The sequence below is a fragment of the Dendrobates tinctorius genome, unplaced genomic scaffold, assembly GCF_039654945.1.
Source record: "Dendrobates tinctorius isolate UK_male_01 unplaced genomic scaffold, ASM3965494v1 ptg000091l, whole genome shotgun sequence".
NCBI lineage: Eukaryota > Metazoa > Chordata > Amphibia > Anura > Dendrobatidae > Dendrobates > Dendrobates tinctorius.
The window spans coordinates 9,564,696-9,578,001 of NW_027361759.1; positions in this window are offsets into that span (position 1 = coordinate 9,564,696).

Consider the following 13,306-nt stretch of genomic DNA (forward strand, 5'->3'; position numbering starts at 1 on the left):
TCAGAGGAGGAACTAACATACTTCCATTACTCAAGCAAGAGACTACTGACAAGTTTTATGGAAATATTTTTTATTGCCACTAGTTAGTCACCTCTCCACGTTTCAGCTCTATGTGAGTAATCTTCCCACCTCTTTGTTTAAGACTTTTTGCAATTCGATAGGTTCCTGTGACATTTTTCTGCCAGGTTATATAGCACAGTTAAGACACTTAGCTGCCATATGGGGATTAAGGTGAGTTTGTGTCCTGCCACAGCTTAGGGAGAAACCTTTCAGTTGCATGTATATTTTATCTAAATGCTTGCAAGCACCTACTGGAAGCATTTACCATGTGCCCGCTCTGCCCTTTTAAGAACACGGAAGTGCATGCACCCACGCCCTAGGCACGCTGCTGAGACACAGTGTGGTATGCACAGAGGAGGATGAAAGCAGAGACTGGAGCACACAGGGGATCACACAGAAGCAGTGAGAGTGACAGAATACTGCCTCTAGGCAGGGCTTTGCCTTTGCAGTCCGTTGGTAAACATAGCTGCTGCACGTGACAACATTCTTTGTTTGGTTTGAAAAAATTGACTATATTGTCATCCATACTGTATTATGTACATTGTGTTACATTATGGCTAGTTTCACACTAGCGTTCCTTGGAGCTGTGTCGGGCCGCGCACGGCCGCTGCTAAGCTCTGCCAACGGCCGCGCCTCCTCCTGTCAGCTCCACCTATGGGCTCATGATGCTGCATGTGACCTGCGTACCCTATCTTTAGCATTGGGTACACAGGCTGTATGAGTTTGACTGCACATGCATCCGTTTGATGGTGCGCCGAGCACACCAAATGCAACATGGTGCGTTTGGTGCAGGTCAGTGCACCGTCAGCTCCAAGGAGCGCTAGAGTGAAACTAGCCAAAGATAACATATATCACTCCAAAAAAGCATTGACATTTTTTTCTGGATTGAATTTGTCACCCATAGAGCATTATGTGCTTTGCAACAAAAAAATGTCCAAAAATTTCTGTATTTCTGTATTATCAATAGACTATTACGCTCTTTGTTTTAAATGTTGGTGGTATACAACACTCCAAAAAAGTTTTTAAAAAAGGTTTCTAGATCCAATTTGTTATCCATAAAGTATTAGGTGCTTGTTTTACATTTGGTGGTATATAACACTCCAAAAAAGTGTTTAAAAATGTTCTTGTGATGTTTTTGGATTCAATTAATCATCCATAGAGTATTATGTACCTTGTTTTACATTACGTAGTATATAACAGGCCAAAAAAGTTTCTGGATTAAATTTGTAATTCATAGATTATGATATGCTTTGTATTACATTATATTTATTGGTGTAAAACTTTCCAAAAAAGCAGTCAAATTTTTTTCTGGTTTCAAATAATCATCGAAACAGTATTATGTGCTTTGTGTTACACTTCGGTAGTATATAACACTGCAAATAAGTGGTCAACAGCTTTTCTGGATTCAGTTTGTCATCCATAAAGTATTATGTACTTTGTGTTACAACTGGAGGTGCAGTATTCAGCATAAAATTCCAAAAAAGCGTTCAAAAATTGTTCTGGATTCAATTAGCCATCCACAGCCATCCAAACCTTCAAAAAACCATTTAAAAATGTTTTTTTCGATTAAATCAGTAATCCATCAAGTGTAATGTGTAAAGTGGGAGACAAGATGACAAAGATGGAAGAATCCCGCTAGACTCCCAAAGGAGCAACCAAAGGAATATCGGAGTGAGACCAAGCTAGTGCGACAGCAAAAGTGGCATAAGCCTGTGGTCCAGAACCAGTCACTTTCCCAGAATTACGGAGGCTCAAACCCAGGCCACAGCCTTCACCACTGGGGTTCTTGCGATCTGCAAACAGAAAGCTAGGATCCAGAAACTGGTGAGCGAACTGGGGCCTAGGCTGGTCAGTAGAGAGAAGGAGTGAAGCCAGGACCAGGGCTGTAGATATGCTAGTGGGCCCACTGGCCTCAAGGTACCTAGAGTGTGCATCCTGTGGTGAACTTAGTTACATATGACCGGCAAAAGAGAAGTGGGTTCATAGAAAAGTTTACGACTCATCATCAACTGTTGTACAACTAGTGGCAGTAGAGAAGGAACACTTGTCTTGAAAGCTGCAAGAGCTGATATCTAGAACCAAGGTCACATTCCTCGAAACGTGATGTGGCAGATGTGAGCTAAGAAGGAAGGGTGCAGGATGAACCCTTCTTGTGAAATTAATGGGCGTCTGAGAGGAAGCTTGAGATGGGACTACCACCCCATAGAGATTGTACTGTCCTTGGGGTTCCTCACTCCCTATGTGGGAGCAGGCCAATGGTGCAGGTGACACAGGGGGCTGTCACACCATTTCTACACGTTGGGGGCTTTGGCACTACCCAAAGCTTGGTCACATACAGCTCAGGCACCTAATAACTGGGTTCCAGGAAGCAGGCAGAGGCAGTCCCCCCAGCCTCCCGAGGAAGCAGAAGTGGATACCTGAAGAGGATTACTTTATTACCCTCTTTATAATTTTTTCATGGCTTAGCACTTTGTGAAAAGTCTTTATGAGTGTAGGAGTACATCAACTACACAGTCACACAGAAATAATATATTCCCTCTTTTAATGCAGCATTCAAAGAACTCACTGAGATCTATAAAGACCGGATAGTATCATGGTGGGAAAAGCAAAACCTGGACAGTTACATAAAATAAAGCATTGTAGTAAGTAGTGATGAGCGAGCATACTCAGTAATGCTCGGTACTCACCAGAGCATTGCTGTACTCACGTTGCTTGGTGAGCACCGAGCATTTCTGGGATTGTTCGACGGAAGTTCTGGTCCACGCCCTGCATGTTTGACATTCTTTAGAGTGCCAATCAACATGCAGGGATTGTGTGCCATGCACTGAAATGCTATAGCCATGTTGGTTGTGGCATTACAGTGATTGGCTGGCCGCACAGTGTCATCAGGTCTATATCAGACCTGACGCCGCCCTTCTCATCACAATCAGCTACAGAATCAGATAGTGTAGGGAGAGTTGCTGCCGAGATAGGGTCAGATTTGGGGGATTCAAATTTAGTGTGGGTATACCATAATTGAATACACAAATCCAGCTAAATCAACAGTCCTTCTAAGGACTAATTACGGAGTATATAGTTTACAGTGCTAGTTAGGCAAGGAGCGTATGTGGGTATATAGGTTTCAGTGGCAGGCAGGCATTGTATATGGCATACTTCATTGCATACATCAAGAGGGTCCATTCCATTACTGTCTGCTGCTACTGCCTATTACATATATTGACCGCATATACATAGCCCCAGGTATCATTGGCCAGGAATAATTTTTTTGGCATCTTAATCCTGATTATTTTATTCAAAAGCAATCCAGAGCACACATTTTTTTTTCACCATTTACTTGTTGGGACTGCAGAATACAGCCAGATCCTTTTCATAGTGCAGCGTGAAAATCCAGCTATTTTAAATGGGTTTGCCAGTCCCAGCGATCACATCTGAGTGCGCATAAAATTCTGCCATTTTTGTGATACTGTAAAAAATTTTTGGAGTGCCTTATACAATTTCTTGACACCATTTTTGTGCCAAAAAAATATTTAGCTGCCAAAAAATATTTAGCTACAGGGCAGATATTTTACACTGATTTTTGTCTGGCAGACTGATCGCATATCATTGCGCTCAAAATTGTGCCTTTCAGGCCTCCATAGAATAGTTTTTGTTGTATCTTCGCATACTTATTGTTAGGATTGCGGATCCCACTAAATATAAAATATGAGAAAGTTCAATCGCAACCTAGGGTCCACCATGCAGAGATGGTATACTGCTGCTAGGTAATGGCGGAGTACTAATTAAACACCGGTGGGAAATATGTGTATGTGTGTACGGGAACGAACTCTGTTACTTCACAGAGCCGCAGTAACAGATGCTGGAGCCTGTTAACTCCACAGGACTCGGCGGAGTGTGCGCTAGTGTACAGTCTCAGGACTCAGCCCCAAAGACACTGGGTAAGAGTCCTTCTAGACCACTAGCACTCGGCGCTGCAACTGCGGTGCCAGGAAGAAACTGAAAGGAAGATATAGCGCACCTAGTGCGCACAGCACCTGTCTGGCGGACGCCACTAACCACCCAAAATTAGGGCTAGGAAAGAGCCCGTATTGCGCATGGCCCCACACTGGCAGTTGCTGCTTGATGCAGTATAGTAGTACGTTGTGCTGGATGGCACAGTTAGATGCTAAGTGTGGTGCAGAGGACTGGATGCACCGTGGCACATAGGCAATGCCACCTGTAGGTGCTGATTTATCTCCAATACCCTATACATATGCACAACCAGAAGGAAGGAGTCTTAATGAGTCAGTCACCAGAACGAATACATCCATCTTCGCACACACAACTACAAAATACTGTCTATACTAGCGCATGGACGAGTGGCAATGCGAACCCTTTATAGCAGCATCCTTCCGGGACCTTCCTGATGGTCCAATCCGAGCTGGGGAAGGACCTGAGCATCTGACCTCCGATCTCCAAAGAGAGATTGTCCCACGGGCATGTTCAGTGGACCGAAAGGAGGACTTAGTCCCTGGAGTACCTTGCTGCTGACCAGCATGTGTTGCTATAACTGGACCAGAGGTGGCAGCAGCAACCAAACCCACAGTGCTAGTCTGAACAGAGCACTGGGATTGACGAGTCTGCTGTGTAGCCTCCTCTGTGGCCAGAGAGGAATGGGAGACTGCCGGAGGCAAGGCTCGGGATTCCTGCTGTGCAGAGACAGGAACCTGACACATAACATTTATTGACACAATTTTGCTGGCCAAAAATAAAAATTCAGGCCAGATATTTGAAAGTGGTCTATCTCCGTCAGACACCTCATGTGTCTGTGGGCTAAAGATTGTGGCATTGCAGGCCTCCATTCAACTGTTTTTGCTGTATCATAGCCTAGTTATTGACACTATTTTGCTGGAAAAAAAAGCCAGATATTTGAAAGTGGGCTATCTCTGTCAAATGCCTCATTTATCTGTGGGCTAAAAATTGGCATTTGAGGCCCCATTCAACTGTTATTGCTGTTTGTTACTCCAATTAACAATATTTTGCTGTTAAAAAATACAGACCACATATTTTACAGTGTCGCATCTACATCACATGCCTCATCTATCTGTGGGCTGCAAATTGTGGCATTTGTGGCCTCCATTCAACTTTTTTTGCTGTGTGTTACCCTAGTCATTTCCACTATTTTCCTGTAAAAATACAGGCCACATATTTTACAGTGTACAGTAGTATCTCCATCACACACCTCATCTATCTGTGGGCTGCAAATTGTGGCATTTGTGGCCTCCATTCAACTTTTTTTGCTGTGTGTTACCCTAGTCATTTCCACTATTTTCCTGTAAAAATACAGGCCACATATTTTACAGTGTACAGTAGTATCTCCATCACACACCTCATCTATCTGTGGGCTACAAATTGTGGCATTTGAGGCCTCCATTCAACTGTTTTTGCTGTGTGTTACACCAATTATTAACACCATTTTGCTGTAAAAAATAAAAAAAGGCCACATATTTTACAGCGTGGTCCTCCAGTCAATTGTTTTTCCTGTGTCTTAGCCTAGTTATTGACACCAGTTTGCTGAAAAAAAAATTGTTCCCTACAGGACAGATATTTTAAACTGTGGTCTTCCCGCACACGGATCACATATAAGTTCACTCCAAATTAAACCATTTGTAGTGAACGTGGAAAATTTTGTAGTCCATTTAAAATGGGCAAGTTGTGTGGCAAGAGACGAGGAAGTGAGCGTGCATGCAGAGGCTGAGGCCAAGGTCATGTTCAAGCTGAAATTGGGCCACAACAAACACCCACATCTTCTTGCTCGACCTTCCTGTGCCAATTACTAGGGGACCGCAGCAGCACACCACTATTGAACCCAGAGCAGTGTCAAATTTTTTTGGGTTGGATAGCAGATAATGCTTCCAGTCACTTTGCCACCACCACCACCCTGTCTTCCACACTGTCAAGTTTGAGTAGCCATGAGTCTGGACAACATATTCCTCGCCCTGATCTTCCTCCCACCATGCCGAGTGTCTGGAGACAACTGATCCTACACTTGGACACTCCGAAGACCTGTTCATTTTTCCACTTTTCGCCTGGTGCATTTGAAGTGAGGCAAGATGAGATCACATGTAGTGATGTTCAAATATTTGAGCAGCCACGGTCACGAGAGGTGGACGATGATGGGACACAATTGCCAGAAAGTCAGGAGGAGGACCAGGGTGCAGAAGTGGAAGATGAAGTGGTGGATGATATAGTAACTGATCCAACCTGGCAGGAGGAAATGCAGAGCGAGGACAGCAGAACACAGGGGGAGGGAGCCATAGCACCCCATCAGGTAGGAAGAAGCAGTGTGAAGGCCACAGACAGAAGGCGGCAACCGTTCCTCATAACACAAACTGTTACGGGCTGGTGGAAAGCACCAAATAATAAAGGTGTTTAGGTGCGTTCGCAGCCCGGGGTCCACCGTGCAGAGATGGTAACTTCTGCTCAGTAATGACGGATGTTATATGGCGGTACTATAAAGGAACACATGGGGTTAACTCCACCTAGTGTGTACAGAGGCAGACCCTGTTACCTCACAGAGCCGCCCGACTGCCAAACACAAATGCCGCAGCCTGTTTATGCTCACAGAGCTCGGCAATGTGAGCACTGGTGTATAGACACGGGACTCTACCCCTGAGACACTGGGTTAGAGTCCCTCTAGTCACACTAGTGCTCGGCACCGCAACTGTGGTGCCAGGAAGAAACTAATGAGTAAATAAAGCGCACTATGTGCAAACTGCACTGCTCTGGCAGATGCCACTAACCACCCAGACAAGGGAGGAAAGCGCTAGACTTGCGAACGGCTTCGCACTGGCGGATGCAGCTGCTTAATGTGGTACTGAAGGTGCCCAGAGCTGAATGGCACCATATGGTGCTGAGTGAGCTGCTGAGATGTGGAAGCACCGTGGCGCAGACCAAGCCACTAGTAGGCGCTGACTCTAACTCTATAGCCCTATACCATATGTATTCAAGGGAGGGGAGTTATAATGAGTCAGTCACCAGTTTCATGCATCCATCATCACTCACACAATATACAAAAAGAGTCTACACTAACGCGTGGCCGAGCGGCCATGCGAACCTTTTATAGCAGTGTCCTTCCGGGACCTTCCTGCTGGTCCAATCTGAGCTGCTTGAGGACCTGAGCATGTGACTTCCAGCCTCCAATGAGAGGTTGTCCCACAGGCATGCTCAGTAGCCTGAATAACAAAAAAAACCTAGTCCCAGGAGCTGCTCGCTGCTGACCAGTGCAACCTGCTAAAGCTGACACTGAGTTGGCAGCAGCAACTGAACCGACAGCATTGGCATGATCAAGACGCCAGGAACGACTTATTTTCTGAGCAGCCTCTTCTACAGCCGGGACTGAATGGAAGACCGCAGAAGGCAAAGCTCGGGATTCCTCCTGTGCAGAGGCAGGAACCCGATGCCTAAAACCAACATGAAGGAAGTTTGCAGTACAACTGTTAGGTCTTCCTGAGTTTGGTTGTTTTTTTAAAGACTCTGCCGATAACCCCAAACAGGCCATTTGCACCACCTGCCATGCTCGTATTAGCAGGGGTAGCAAAACTAACAGCCTGACTACCGCCAGCATGATCAGGCACATAGCAGCAAAGCACCCGACTTTGTGGGCTGATCCCCAGGCTCCAGGATGTGTCTGTGGGTGAAAACATTGCTTCTTCCACTGTTGTGCGTGCAAGCCAATCCCCTGTCCACGGTGCATGCGAAGATGCCTCTTGCCCTGCACCTGTCATTACCCACAGTCAACTAGCACCATCATCCAGCATGTCCACATCCTTTTCCCAGAGCAGCCTTCAGTTGTCCTTACTCCAGTAAATGGACCGCAAGCGGAAATACGCAGCCAATGCCCCACAGGCCACAGTACTAAATACACACATTTCTCGTGTCACAATCCATTTTTAGATCTGTGGCAGATTAAAACTTTTTTCCTTTCAGGCCATCGGGGATTAATGTTAGTTTTCCCCCCACTGGCCTGCTGGTGTAATTGCAATGCTGCTGGGTTAGCTGATGTGGGTGGTGAGTGGTGACCACTCCCACATCCTTGAAAAGGTCACCTGATGCATCAGCTGACTGTTGGTGTTAGTTCATTCTAAGGCGACCAAGCTGCAGGAAGGAGCTCTCTGGGTGCTGGTGTGATTTGCTGAATTCGCTTGACTGGTGCCTTACTTTGCTGTGCGGTGCTTTGCAGCAGAGAAAAGCTAAGTTGTATTTTTGTTACCTTGTCCCTTTGGTGTCTGTCACGTCCCCCTGTGTCTGTTATCTCAGAGGTGAGGCTAGTGCTCCTTGCTGGCCAGTACACTAGCCAGGGCTGGTCTAGGTGACAACTAGGGATGAGGTATCCTGATGTTGCCAAGGGGAAGGACCAGCATGGAGTGTTAGGTGAGATCAGGGATAGGCTCAGGTTGGAGCTCAGGAGGTGACCGTCCCTGATTCCCTATTGTCAGGGTCTCCCTCGCCTCTTTTTTCCATCAGCATTGTGTTGTCGTGCCATTTGGTGACCGACCAATCTTGGGGTCATGTCTCATCAATTCGGTCACATCGTCACATCTCATCTGCTTGCGCTCAAAATGTTGCCTTTGAGGCTCACGGAGATAGAAGCTTTCCGCAACCTGATGGCAGTGGCCATCCCAAGGTACTCGGTCCCCAGCCACCACTATTTCTCCCAATGTGCCATCCCGGCATTAAACAAGCATGTGTCCCACAACATTACCCGTGTCCTCAACATTGCTGTTACTGGGAAAGTCCACCTAACCACAGACACATAGACAAGTGCTTGTGGGCAGTGATGGTACATCTTGCTTGACACACTGGGTTAACATAGCGGAAGCCGGGACCCAGTCGGACCTTGGGATGGAAAACATCCTCCCGACGCCGAGAATTGTGGGTCCTATGTCAATCAGGGTTGCCCCCACAGTCTACAGCTCCTGTACCTCATCCTCCTCCTCTTCAGCCTCCATCTCTGAAATGACCACATCAATCACAAGCTGGAACCACATGTTGATGTGTACCGCCCAGGGGGAAAAGTTTGTCAGTCCATATACTTAGTGTATGGGCATTAAAACTATACGAGACAAGCTCCTTTAAATTGGAAAAAGATTTTTAGTAGGCCATCCTCAACGTCTCTTCCGACACCACCACTAGATCACCAGGGTGAATGTGTTCCGTGATGCAACAGCCAGGTTTTTTTTTCAAGAGTGTTTATGATGCCCGTAAAAAAAGTTTATATAGTACAGTTGTGGCCAAAAGTATTGACACCCCTGCAATTCTGTCAGATAATACTCAGTTTCTTCCTGAAAATGATTGCAAGCACAAATTCTTTGCTATTATTATCTTCATTTAATTTGTCTTAAATGAAAAAACACAAAAAGAATTGTCCTAAAGCCAAATTGGATATAATTCCACACCAAACATAAAAAAGAGGGTGGACAAAAGAATGGGCACTGTTCGAAAAATCATGTGTTGCTTCTCTAATTTGTGTAATTAACAGCACTTGTAACTTACCTGTGGCACCTAACAGGTGTTGGCAATAACTAAATCACGCTTGCAGCCAGTTGACATGGATTAAAGTTGACTCAGCCTCTGTCCTGTGTCCTTGTGTGTACCACATTGAGCATGGAGAAAAGAAAGAAGACCAAAGAACTGTCTGAGGACTTGAGAAACCAAATTGTGAGGAAGCATGAGCAATCTCAAGGTTACAAGTCCATCTCCAAAGACCTGAATGTTCCTGTGTCTACCGTGCGCAGTGCCATCAAGAAGTTTAAAGCCCATGGCACTGTGGCTAACCTCCCTAGATGTGGACAGAAAAGAAAAATTGACAAGAGATTTCAACGCAAGATTGTGCGGATGTTGGATAAAGAACCTCGACTAACATCCAAACAAGTTCAAGCTGCCCTGCAGTCCGAGGGTACAACAATGTCAACCTGTACTATTCATCGGCATCTGAATGAAAAGAGACTGTATGGTAGGAGACCCAGGAGGAAGACCCCACTTCTTACCCTGAGACATAAAAAAGCCAGGCTGGAGTTTGCCAAAACTTACCTGAAAAAGCCTAAAACGTTTTGGAAGAATGTTCTCTGGTCAGATGAGACAAAAGTAGAGCTTTTTGGTCAAAGGCATCAACATAGAGTTTACAGGAGAAAAAAAGAGGCATTCAAAGAAAAGAACACAGTCCCTACAGTCAAACATGGCGGAGGTTCCCTGATGTTTTGGGGTTGCTTTGCTGCCTCTGGCACTGGACTGCTTGACCGTGTGCATGGCATTATGAAGTAAGAAGACTACCAACAAATTTTGCAGCATAATGTAGGGCCCAGTGTGAGAAAGCTGGGTCTCCCTCAGAGGTCATGGGTCTTCCAGCAGGACAATGACCCAAAACACACTTCAAAAAGCACTAGAAAATGGTTTGAGAGAAAACACTGGAGACTTCTAAGGTGGCCAGCAATGAGTCCAGACCTGAATCCCATAGAACACCTGTGGAGAGATCTAAAAATGGCAGTTTGGAGAAGGCACCCTTCAAATATCAGGGAACTGGAGCAGTTTGCCAAAGAAGAATGGTCTAAAATTCCAGCAGAGCATTGTAAGAAACTCATTGATGGTTACCGGAAGCGGTTGGTCGCAGTTATTTTGGCTAAAGGTTGTGCAACCAAGTATTAGGCTGAGGGTGCCAATACTTTTGCCTGGCCCATTTTTGGAGTTTTGTGTGAAATGATCAATGTTTTGCATTTTGCTTCATTCTCTTTAGTGTTTTTTCATTTAAGACAAATTAAATGAAGATAATAATACCAAAGAATTTGTGTTTGCAATCATTTTCAGGAAGAAACTGAGTATTATCTGACAGAATAGCAGGGGTGTCAATACTTTTGGCCACAACTGTATGTTGATGTGTAACCCCCAGGGGGAAATGTTTGTCAGCCCATATACTTAGTGTATGTGCATTACAACCATAGGAGACCTGTTCCTTTAATTTGGGAAAAGATTTTTAGTAGGTCATCCTCCACATCTCTTCCAAGGGGTATTGGGGTGTGTCCAAATTTGTGGCAGGCCTTGCATTCAATGCATAGGCAAACATTATGGGAGCTCCACTTCCTAATAATGTGACGTTTGCTGTTTGGTCAGTTTTAACAATGCAATTTTCCACTGCCAGTTCTTTAGCCTCAACACTGAAATTCTCCACTGCTGGTTCTTCAGGCTCAACACTGCAATGCTCCACTGCCGTTTCTTCAGCCTTAACTTTGCAATGCTCCAATGCCAGGTCTTCAGCCTCCACACTTAAATGCTCCAATGCCGGATGTTCAGCCTCAACACTGCAATGCTCCACTGATGGTTCTTTAGGCTCAACACTTGCACTCACTTCATGGGCAAACATTATGGGAGTACCAAATGAATAATGGAAACTTGGGTTTCATGTGGCCATCCAGGACGTCTCTTCAAAGGGTTATTGGGGTGCAACCAAATTTGGAGCAGGCCTTGCATTCACTTCATGGGCAAACATTATGGGAGTAAAAAATGAATAATGGGAACTTTGGTTTCATGCGGCCATCCAGTATGCTGTTTCAAAGGGTTATTGGTGTGCATGCAACTTTGGGGCAGGGCAGGCCTTGCATTCAATGCATAGGATAACATTATGAGAGTAGCAAATTAAGAAAAATGGAAACTTTGGTTTCATGTGGCTATCCAGTACATTGATTCAATGGTTTAATGGGGTGCATCCAAATTTGGAGCAGACCTTGCATTCAGTTTGTGCGCAAATATTATGGGAGTGCCAAATGAATAATGGGAACTTTGGTTTCATGTGGTCATCCAGTATGTTGTTTCAAAGGGTTAGAGTAAACCTAATCCCTAACTGTTTTTCAACTATATCAATAGTAAAAAAATCAAAAGTGAAAGTGTAAGCCCCTTAAAAAATTGTGAGGAAAGAATGGTTATAGATGATGAGGAAAAAGCTAATATATTAAACACCCTTCTTCTCCACGATATTCATGGTGGAAAATAAAATACTAGTTGAAATGCCAAGAGACAAAGAAAACCCTATATTAAGGGTCACCAATCTACAGTAACTCAAGAAGAAATGTGAAACTGGTTAAATAAGATTAAAATAGATAAATCTCCAGGTCTGGATGGCATACATCCACGAGTACTAAGAGATCTAAGTAATGTAATAGACAAACCATTGTTTCTTATATTTAGGGACTCTATAGCGGCGGGGTCTGTTCCACAGGACAGGTGCATAGCAAATGTGGCACCAATATTCAAAAAGGGCTCTAAAAGTGAACCTGGAAATTAAAGGTCAGTAAGACTAACCTCTATTGTTGGTAAAATATTTGAAGGGTTTCTGGGGGATGTTATTCTGGATTATCTCAATGAGAATAACTGTTTAACTCCATATCAGCATGGGTTTATGAGGAATCGCTCCTGTCAAACCAATCTAATCAGCTTTTATGAAGAGGTAAGCTATAGACTGGACCAAGGTGAGTCAATAGATGTGGTATATCTTGATTTTTCCAAAGCGTTTGATACCGTGCCACACAAGAGGTTGGTACACAAAATGAGAATGCTGGGTCTGGGGGAAAATATGTGTAAATGGGAAAGTAACTGACTTAGTGATAGAAAACAGAGGGTGGTTATAAATGGTATATTCTCTAACTGGGTCGCTGTGACCAGTGGGGTACCATCTGCTACAGATGGATCTGGATAAGTTGGAAACTTGGTCCAAAAGGTGGCAGATGCGGTTTAACATTGATAAATGTAAGGTTATGCACATGGGAAGAAGGAATCAATATCACCATTACACACTGGGTAAATCTGACATGGAGAAGGACTTGGGGATCCTAGTTAATGATAAACTTACCTGGTACAGCCAATGCCAGGCAGCAGCTGCCAAGACAAACAGTATCATTGGGTGCATTGGGTGCATTAAAAGAGGTCTGGATACACATGATGAGAGCCTTATACTGCCTTTGTACAAATTCCTGGTTAGACTGCACATGGAGTACTGTGTACAGTTTTGGGCACCGGTGCTCAGGAAGGATATAATAGAGCTAGAGCGAGTACAAAGGAGGGCAACAAAATTAATAAAGGGGATGGAGGAACTACAATACCCAGTGAGATTAGCAAAATTAGAATTATTTAGTCTAGAAAAAAGAAGACTGAGAGGCGATATAATAACCATGTATAAGCATATAAGGGGACAATGCAAATATCTCTCCAAGGATCTGTTTAC